At 45.4% G+C, this 9,763-nt stretch overlaps 1 protein-coding gene across 1 annotated transcript in view; it reads right to left on the reverse strand.

Annotated features, from left to right (window-relative positions):
* LOC121319195 (IQ motif and SEC7 domain-containing protein 3-like) overlaps positions 1-8,615 on the reverse strand; it is a 94,165-nt gene extending 85,550 nt beyond the window's left edge. Inside the window, exon 1 of the mRNA XM_041256393.1 lies at positions 8,542-8,615. The gene's annotated coding sequence lies outside the window, so the exon portion shown is untranslated. The remainder of the gene's footprint in view (positions 1-8,541) is intronic.
* Positions 8,616-9,763: the final 1,148 nt, after the last annotated feature.

Consider the following 9,763-nt stretch of genomic DNA (forward strand, 5'->3'; position numbering starts at 1 on the left):
AATCCTTTTCTCTCTCCCTCTCTTTATTCTTCCTTTCCCTCTCTCACTCCCCTTCCCTCTTTTCCCCTCATTCGCCCTCCACCTCTCCTCTACCTTATTCTCTTTGTCTTATCTCTCACATTCTTCCCCATTTCCTTTTTCATCTGTCTTCAGTTTTCCTCCACCCCTATCTCCTTCCCCCTCACTCATCTCCCTATCGCACTCTTTTCTCCCTCCTCGTATGGTATGGAGCACATTAACACACAGCCCAGGTAAAGGCGACTCTGAGATCTGAAGAGAAGCATGGGTAGAAATATCTGCCTAAAGGACGTTTAGCGGAAGTCCATTTCAACTCAGTCTCTGTGACTAATAACTTGCTCTGAGCAGAGCAATCACATTAAAGCACAGCCCGGATCAGGCACTGCAGTGGATGTGGCTGGATCCCAATCTCCTGATATCTAATCTGTTTGCAAAGGACACAGTGGGGATCAGGGAGAGAGGAGGGGATTAAGAGGCACATCAATGCTATCATACCTAGGACAGTCCCTTTGCTGCCAGTGGACCCCATTGTCTCCACAGAGGATCCTCATATGTCAGCGTACAGTGGCTCCATTATGTGTCAGATCTATTTGACTTGACAGAGTATTGCATATGTGGAAGCTAGCAGCGGAACTGTGGGCAAGCTCTTCATAACAAACAGGATTTGCTCGATGTCCTGCCATTGCACCATGATCTTAATGATTTTGTTTTGTTGTCTTTTGCCCCACGTTTGCAGTTCTCTGTTAAAATGAGTCCCGCCAACGAGTTCATCATTGAAATGAGGGCTTTAGCGGAAGATATAGAAATACAGCCTGAGGAGTCATGACAATGCCCTGGGAGGTCTGCTCACAGTGAGAGAGGGAGAGGGATCCTAACATTCACGCTGCAATAGTGAAGTCTTAGGGAGCACTTCTCTGCTTGGCTGGCAGATCCTGTTAGCTAGAACACGGTGCTCAGTAATCAGCCCAAATCCAAAGCTTTTTAAGCAACATCTGGACAGTTGTTTTCCTTTGCAATTTTCCAGACGAGCGAGTTGCTGTATAAAGTGAGGAAGCAGAATGATTGCCAGGAAATACATAACAGCTGTCAGAATCGTGACAAACCTGCAGCCTGCAGCTCCGCTGCACACGTGTAAAAATGTAACCCTGTCTGTACAACTAAATACTGAAGGAAACGTATTATACCTGCATTGATTAATGGTTTAAAACAAATAGTCTAGAAGTAACCACTCCAACTCAAGAAGAACTCAAGAAACCTCAATTTCATGCAGCTTGGAACAAATCCTTCCCCAATCCGTCTCCACTCCATTGCTCACTCAGGCTGCTAAACCCTTAGAATCAAATCCATCCCCAATCCGTCTCCACTGCTTCCACTGCTCACTCAGGCTGCTAAACCCCTGGAATCAAATCCATCCCCAATCCGTCTCCACTGCTTCCACTGCTCACTCAGGCTGCTAAACCCCTGGAATCAAATCCATCCCCAATCCGTCTCACTCAGGCTCCTAAACCCCTGGAATCCAGTCCCTGGCGCTCCTTTAATGTCACCATCAGTTCTGCCTCTCTGTTACTCCCACAGTATTGGAAATGCACTAAATCTCTTTGGACACGAGAGGAGTGGATGCGACCAAATACATAGCTGAAAACCTCCCAGCACAAAGTCAGAGACAGAAGCTCTGGGGCTTAATTAAAACCTGGAACCCTGATCTACTAGGCATCATCTTCAATTAACTATTTCTCTGCTTCAACCTGACACTCGAATCAGTGTAATAATAATGAGGATGCAACTAATCTCACAAGCACTACTTCAATCTGACATTCGAATCATCCATCCATTATTTCCATTCATTATCATGCCGCTTCTCCTGGTGAAAGTTGCAGCGGCAGCATGCTGAATAGGTAGGACCAGACTTCCCTTTCCCCAGCAACAGATTCCAGATTCTCATCCTGGGGGATACATCTCACGGTTGGCGCTCTCAGGCCAACAGTGAGATATAATCCCTTCAGCATGTCCTGGGTCAGCCCCGAGGTCTCCTCCCAGTGAGGTGTGCCCAGAAGATCTCCAAAGGAAGCCTCCCAGGGGACATCCTTATCAGGTGCCCGAACCACCTGAACTGGCTCTTCTCGATCCAGAGGAGCAACGACTCTACTCCGTGGCTCTCCGGGATTGCCAAGCTCCTCACCCTATCATGGAGAGTGACTCTAGAAACCCTGCGGAGAAACCTCATTTCTGCCGCTTGTACCCGCAATCTCATCGCTTCAGTCAATACCCAAAGTTCATGACCATAGGTGAGGATGGGGATGTAGATCAAACAGCAAACCAAGAGCTATGTCCGAAAACCCAGCTCCCGCTTCACAACCACAGCACCACAGACGCTGCACCGATCCCCTGGTCGACCTCACGCTCCCTCCTACCATCACTCGCGAATGAAACCCAGAGGTACTTGAACTCCTCCACTAAGGGCAGCTGCTCCCCCCTCACCTGGACAGAGCAATCCATTCTTTTCTGGGAGAGAACCATGACCTCAGATTTGAAGGTGCTGATCCTCATCCCAGCTGCTTCACACTCAGCAGCGAACCGCTCAAGTGCGCGTTGGAGATCACAGTCAGATGAGGCAAGGAGTACAACATCATCTACAAACAACAGAGACTCCACCTCCAAACCCCCACACTGGACACTCTCTTCACCTCGGCTGCATCTTCATATCCTGTCCATGAAAATCAAGAACAGGAGTGGGGACAAGACGCACCCTTGGCAGAGTCCAACGCCCACACCAAACGATTTCGACTTAACGTCAAGGATATGAACACAGCTCTTGCTGTGGGAATAGAAGGGCCAGATAGCATGCAGAAGCTGCTCTGGCACTTCATACTCCAGTAAAACCTCCCACAGAACATCTTGAGGAACGCGGTCGTACGCCTTCTCCAAGGTATACCCTGGTGTGGGGCGTATCCTCCTGATATACCCTGGTGAGGTGCGTATCCCCCTGGTATACCCTGGTGAGGGGCGTGTTCTCCTGGTATACCCTAGTGTGGGGCGTATTCTCCTGGTATACCCTGGTGTGGATTGTGTTCTCCTGGTATATCCTGGTGTGGGGCGTGTCCTCCTGGTATACCCTGCTCTGGGGCATGTTCTCCTGGTATTCCCTGGTGTGGGGTGTGTTCTCCTAGTATACTCTGGTGTGGGGCATGTTCTCCTGGTATACCCTGGTGTGGGGTGTGTTCTCCTGGTATTCCTGGTGTAGGGCATGTTCCCCTGGTATTCCATGCTCTGGGGCATGTTCTGGTATACCCTGCTCTGGGGCATGTTCTCCTGGTATACCCTGGTGTGGGGCATGTTCTCCTGGTATTCCTGGTGTGGGGCGTGTTCCTCCTGGTATTCCCTGGTGTGGGAAGTGTTCTCCTGGTATACCCTGCTCTGGGGTGTGTTCTCCTGGTATACTCTGGTGTAGGGCATGTTCTCCTGGTATACCCTAGTGTGGGGTGTGTTGTCCTGGTATACCCTGGTGTGGGACATGTCCTCCTGGTATACCCTGGTGTGGAGAACCAACTCCACACCTTCCTCCAGGATGTTTGGGGTGTGTCCCTTCTCATAAGCCTCCCATCGCTCTCTGTCCATCAGCCACAGGACCCATATGGCTATGGGCATAGTCTGGGCCTCCAGCCTAGCATTGGCCCAGATCCAGTCCCTCAGCCTGATGGCGTCTTCTGTCATTGCCCTTTTTTTCTACATATTACTCTTCCTGGCTTGAGTGGAGGCGCTGTTGTCCCGGATCTGACACCATGTGTGAACAGGCTGGCTGTAGGGTGACGCCAGACCAGAAAGCAACACAAGCAGACAGGCAGTACTGACAGGTGAAACTGAGACGCTGTAGCACTCAGTGCATTTATTGTAAAATAAAAAGGTTAAAAGACAACAAACACCTTTTGTAAAAGAAAACAGCATGTTGGCCAAAACAGACAGACAAACAAAATGAACAGAACTAACCAACAGGGACAAATACTAAACAAACCGTGCTGGTCCTCCAGCACGATGTAACAATTGCTTATTATCTTCTTAAAGCACATGCATATAGTAAGTATGGGCCAGCAATGGTGAGCCCTGGGGAATGAAGGTGGACCTTGGTAACAGTTAAACCATGAAAAACAAAAAGGTGCTGCATGCAAAGGAAGGCAGAGCAATAAGAGATAGGGTGCGGAGAAGAGATGTAACGAACACACTGGATACTGCCCTGCCTGTGTGTGTCCAGAGATCCCATATAGCAGCTCAGACTGGGAAGGAGAGTGAAATTCCCTTGAGAAATCACGCAGACATGAAACCAGGTTTCTGCACAAAACGCCTGGAACATGACTGGGGTCGAAGGTCAGACGCCTGGCAGACTGCTGTGACGCAGAGCAGCCAATGTGCTAAAACAGAAGCTTTTACAATGCAGGTCCAAGAAGAAGAATGAAGGATGCTTCTTTTTTATACAAACTAATCACTTCTACAAATCCACATGTGTCTTGTTTTATTAAGATAAAAATGAACCTGTTTATGCATGCAGTTGCTCTAAGTAAAGCACAAAGCCTCTGCAGTCCTGAATGGAACTGTTCAAATGAAACAGCACTGCATTTGCAATACTGAAGTTAGGGACATTTTTTAGTCAGGGTGTGTTTTGGACACAGACAGCATGTTCTTAACCCATGCCCATATATTTCACTAGATGCTGTATGTGTTAATGTCACAACAGCACAAGCTGCCTCTCCCTTGCCTTTACAACTGAGTATCAATCAATGGCAATGAACCCCCGCACTGAGGAATTTACAAACTGCTTGGAAGTGGCTCTTCCTTGCCTGGGGCTTGCTGTGCACACTGAGATTACTTTGTGCCCCAGACAGCAATCTCACTGCAGAGAGGACGCATTTCTAAAGAAAAGAGCAGCATGAAATCGAAAGGAGAACAAAATAAAGACATATAATTCTCAATAAAATGTGAGTGGTTATAGTTGGTTTGATCTCGATGGAGTCCACAGTGTATTAAATCACATTGTCAGGGAGTGTTTTGTTCTGTGTTGAGTAATAAACATGTTTTATTCTACTTAATTAATGCCTAATAACAATCTTAAAACATCTTCAAGGGAATCACGGCACAGTCCTAACATATATTTATATATACTGTATATAATATATACAGCTATGGCCAAATGTTTTGCATCACCTAGAATTTTAGGATTAATGCTAAACTAGGGTGATGCTAAACTTTTGCCCATAGCTGTATATAGAGATAAGAAACTACATGTACAGCCAGTGTTTCCCAGGACAGTCTTCAATACAAACTCGATCGAGACAGCAGGAAGCTTTAACTTGTGCTCATGCCTGCTTGCTTTGCGGCCTGCCTGTCTCCATGCCAGTCTACCTGACTGCCTGCCTGCCTGCCTGCCTGCCAGCCTGTATCCCTGCCTGACTGCCTGCCTGCCTGCCTGCCAGCCTGTCTCCCTGCCTGTTTCCCTGCCTGTCTCCTTGCCTACGGTTCCTGTAACGGTACACCCCACCCATGTGCATGTTCTGTATTTTTTTGTACTTGTTTTATTATTATTATTATTATTATTATTATTATTATTATTATTATGTATTTTATACACAACTGCAAAAAGCCGATGTTATGATTTATTAGGTTTGATAGGACGAGCGAGGTACCTTCCGCCATTATTTGATGTCGTTTACCTCGGCTGACTGTCGCGCATCCCTATTAGACCTGTGGAAAATGTGACTGAGGGGTAATCAGATCACTGATAGCCAGTTAATCCCTCGGTAACCACAATAAAAGACCTGCAGCTTCAGCTGCACGGGTTGGAGAGTCAGAGAGTGAGCGAGAGAGTCAGAAATAGAGTGAAAGTGAGAGTCAGAGAGAGAGTGAAAGTGAGAGTCAGAGAGAGAGTGAGAGAGGAGAGTCAGTCAGAGCCAGAAGAGAGAGCGAGAGAGAGTCAGAGCGAGAGAGTGAGAGAGAGTCAGAGGGAGTGAGAGCGAGTCAGATAGAGAGAGTAAACAAAATATTAAGAAATCAATTGTTACTCCTGGTGGAACAACCAACACCACACTTGTTATCACTATTGATTACACTGTGTAACAATTTTTTTTTTTGGTTCCTGGGTAGTAAGTGTTATTTCCTAATTGCTTATGCCTCAAAAGTATAGAAAATGGCTATTATTCCCCACAAACTTTGTTTTTGTGACCAGGACAGTGATATTTTGAAATTGACCTATTTTCCAGAACATTCCAGATAGATTCAGTGCTGAGTAAACTTGGAGTAACTTCTAGAACTTTCTAGAACTTTCCAGTAAAATAAATAGTAGTATAAATACAGGGGCCTTAAGCCCACCATTTCAGTTTAGTTCCAGCTGCCTAAGTGGATACATATCTGCATTTTTCTGGGAGGTCATAGGAGACTTCAAAATGGTGGCATTCCTGATGGGTCTCCCAGGTGGTTTTACCAAGTTTCCCTGCTATTGCCTTTGGGACAGCAGGGACACCAAGGCGCACTACCACAGGCAGGACTGGCCACAGCAGACAGAGAGTTCTCTGTGGGGAGGAACAACGTCAAGTGGGGACCACTGGTGGACCCCTGGAAGGTGCTGATGCCACCACTGCACATCAAATTCGGCCTTATGAAACAATTTGTCAGCGCTCTAGATAAGGAGTCGGCAGCCTTCAAGTACCTTCAAGACTTCTTCCCTAAACTGTCTGAGGCAAAGGTCAAAGCCGGTGTCTTCGTCGGACCACAGATAAAGAAGATCCTGGAGTGCAATGAATTCCCCAAGAAGCTCACTAGTAAGGAGAAAGTGGCTTGGAACAGCTTTGTCGCAGTGGTTCAGAGCTTCCTGGGCAATCACAAGGCTGAAAACTATGTGGAGCTGGTTGAGTCTCTGGTGAAGAACTACGGCACAATGGGCTGTAGGATGTCCCTCAAAGTCCATATCCTTGATGCTCATCTTGATAAATTCAAGGAGAACATGGGAGCGTACTCGGAGGAGCAAGGCGAGCGCTTCCACCAGGACATACTGGACTTTGAACGCCGCTACCAAGGACTGTATAACGAAAACATGATGGGAGACTTCTTGGGGGCTGATTCGTGAAAGTGATTTACAGTATAATCATAAATCTCGAAAAACTACTCACTTCCAAATCTTTTGTAGTCATTTTTGTATTGCTTTAGTATAAATACATGTTAATTTGGATTCATATGTTGTTTTTTACTGGAAATAGGTCAATTTCAAAATATCACTGTCCTGGTCACAAAAGCAAAGTTTGTGGGGAATAATAGAAACATTTTCTATACTTTTGAGGCATAAGCAATTAGGAAATAACACTTACTACCCAGGAACAAAAATTGTGTTACATAGTGTTATTTGTTTGTTTGTTTGTTTTGGCCCTCGTGCCTTTTGTTTTGAGTGTTTTGTTTTGTTTAAATCTTTTATTTTGAATAAACGCACAACAATTGCAGTCGTACCCCAGTCTGCTACTGTGTTGTGAATTCATTTCCTAGTCTGACCTCACCACCTAAGCCATCTTGTTCAAAGTCCCCTACCTTCGAGCAGCAATGCCTTCAGAGACATACCATTCCACATAGGTTCTCCATTACACACTTGAGACAGCTGCTCACCTCAACCAAAAGTACTTGCAAGTGTGATCTGGAACAGAGGCTGCTGTCTGTATGGAAACACCGTACAGGTCCCTCAGAGAGTTCATTCCAATAATGGGAAAGACCCTTTCCTAAGCTTTCCAGTCCTTATCTCACAAGCATGTTCTTGAGCAGGCTGGAGTGTATCACGTATTCAGTCCTGGCTTGTGGTTCTGTGGTCATTGCACACTGCACACAGCAGTCTGGATTTAGAGGTGTTTTTCACAGTCTGGGACCTTTGTGAGCTCCTTATAAGACACTGTTGCAGCAACAAAGGTCATTCAAAATGACCGAGACAAGATTTAGAACTGGACAGACACGTGGCAAATGACATTTAATAGAGAAAAGTGTAAGGTACTTTACGCAGGAAATAAAAATGTGCATTATAAATATCATATGGGCGATACAGAAATTGAAGAAGGAATCTAGGAGTTTATGTTGACTCAGAAATGTCTTCATCTAGACAATGTGGGGAAGCTATCAAAAAAGGCCAACAAGATGCTCGGATTTATTGTGAAAAGTGTTGAATTTAAATCAAGGGAAGTAATGTTAAAACTTTACAATGCATTAGTAAGACCTCATCTAGAATAGTGTGTTCAGTTCTGGTCACATCGCTACAAAAATGATATTGCTGCTCTAGAAAGAGTGCAAAGAAGAGCAACCAGAATTATTACGGGTTTAAAAGGCATGTCATATGCAGACAGGCTGAAAGAACTGAATCCATTCAGTCTTGAATAAAGAAGATTACACGGTGATCCGATTCAAACATTCAAAATTTTAATTATTAGTCAGTGAAAATATCAGACTTGAGAACTAGGGGGGCAGGGTTAAAACGGGAAGCCAGCGTATGTTTAGGAAGCCAACCCCTACCTTGTGGAACAGCTGGAAGAATCTGCTTTCTGGTCAGAGTCAGCGGCCGGACAGCAGAACTGGTGCAGGACCGTCTCGTTTCTGGGGGAAGAGAGAACGAAAGCATTATTGAAAAAAGTGTTTTCCTCAAAGCATTGATCACAACCTGCCAACACCTGACTGCCCTTGCAGTACACTATCAATGCCAGCACATGAGTACAGTATTAACAGAGGGGGTTTGCTTTTAGAAACGGTTGCTTACTTTCTCATAAAGCATTCTAGATATCAATGTGCTATACTTGTGTGTTATTCCAATAAAAACTCCCAGCTCCACAATGTGGGACAGGACATCCAATATAAAGAGTGGCGTTGGCCTTCAGGACCAGCTGCTGATGTCTCAGCACGGCTCTGAGATTGAAATGTTACGACCCGTCGAAAGTGCGCCTTCGTTACTCTTAGGAAAATAAAGCTGCGTAAAATAAACAGAGCTTAAATTGAGCACAGGACTGAGTCTTCACAATACAGGACTGAGCCTTCACAATACAGGACTGAGCCTTCACAATACAGACAAGGTGGAAGTGACTATTGTGAGACTGTGAACCTGCACTCACACTGTCCCATCTAAAGGATGCAGCCCTTCTAGTGGTGTGAGGAAGTAGTGTTGAGGGACTGGGCACTGGAGCTCCTTTTGTGTGCAAAGTCACCGTTCCAGTGTTATATAATAACACCTACAATGTTTTGTTTTTTGTTTTGTTTTTATCAAACAAAATCCGATTCGGAAGGGATAGGGATGGGAAGCGGCTGATTACTCACAATGTGATGGAGTGTAGCCAATAACACAGGCTGGCCATTTCTGGAACGAACTAACTCGCTCGCTCGCTCGCTCACTCACTCACTCACTGCTTTGCAGTTATGGCATTGGTGTCAGAGGGATTCATTAGCAGTGACAGAGATTCATTTGTAGATAAAGTTATGGGAGTGAAGCGACCCATGGTGCTGCCGCAGAGCTTAGCTCAGGCTTTACTATAATGGTCTCTGATGGCAATCTATGTCATATATGTGCCAATAATAGGAAAGGAATTGGTCAGCACTCTTTGAAAGCCTTGGTATCCCTTCTTATATGCATGGAAGCTTTAGATCAAAATAGTACACATACCTATATACTGATTATTTGTTTGTTTTTTTAAGAAATCCTCTGATAGCAGTATTTGTTAAGACATAGAGAATACTGTTTATTTCGCAT

The sequence above is a fragment of the Polyodon spathula genome, chromosome 8 (genome assembly GCF_017654505.1).
Source record: "Polyodon spathula isolate WHYD16114869_AA chromosome 8, ASM1765450v1, whole genome shotgun sequence".
Taxonomy (NCBI): Eukaryota; Metazoa; Chordata; class Actinopteri; order Acipenseriformes; family Polyodontidae; genus Polyodon; species Polyodon spathula.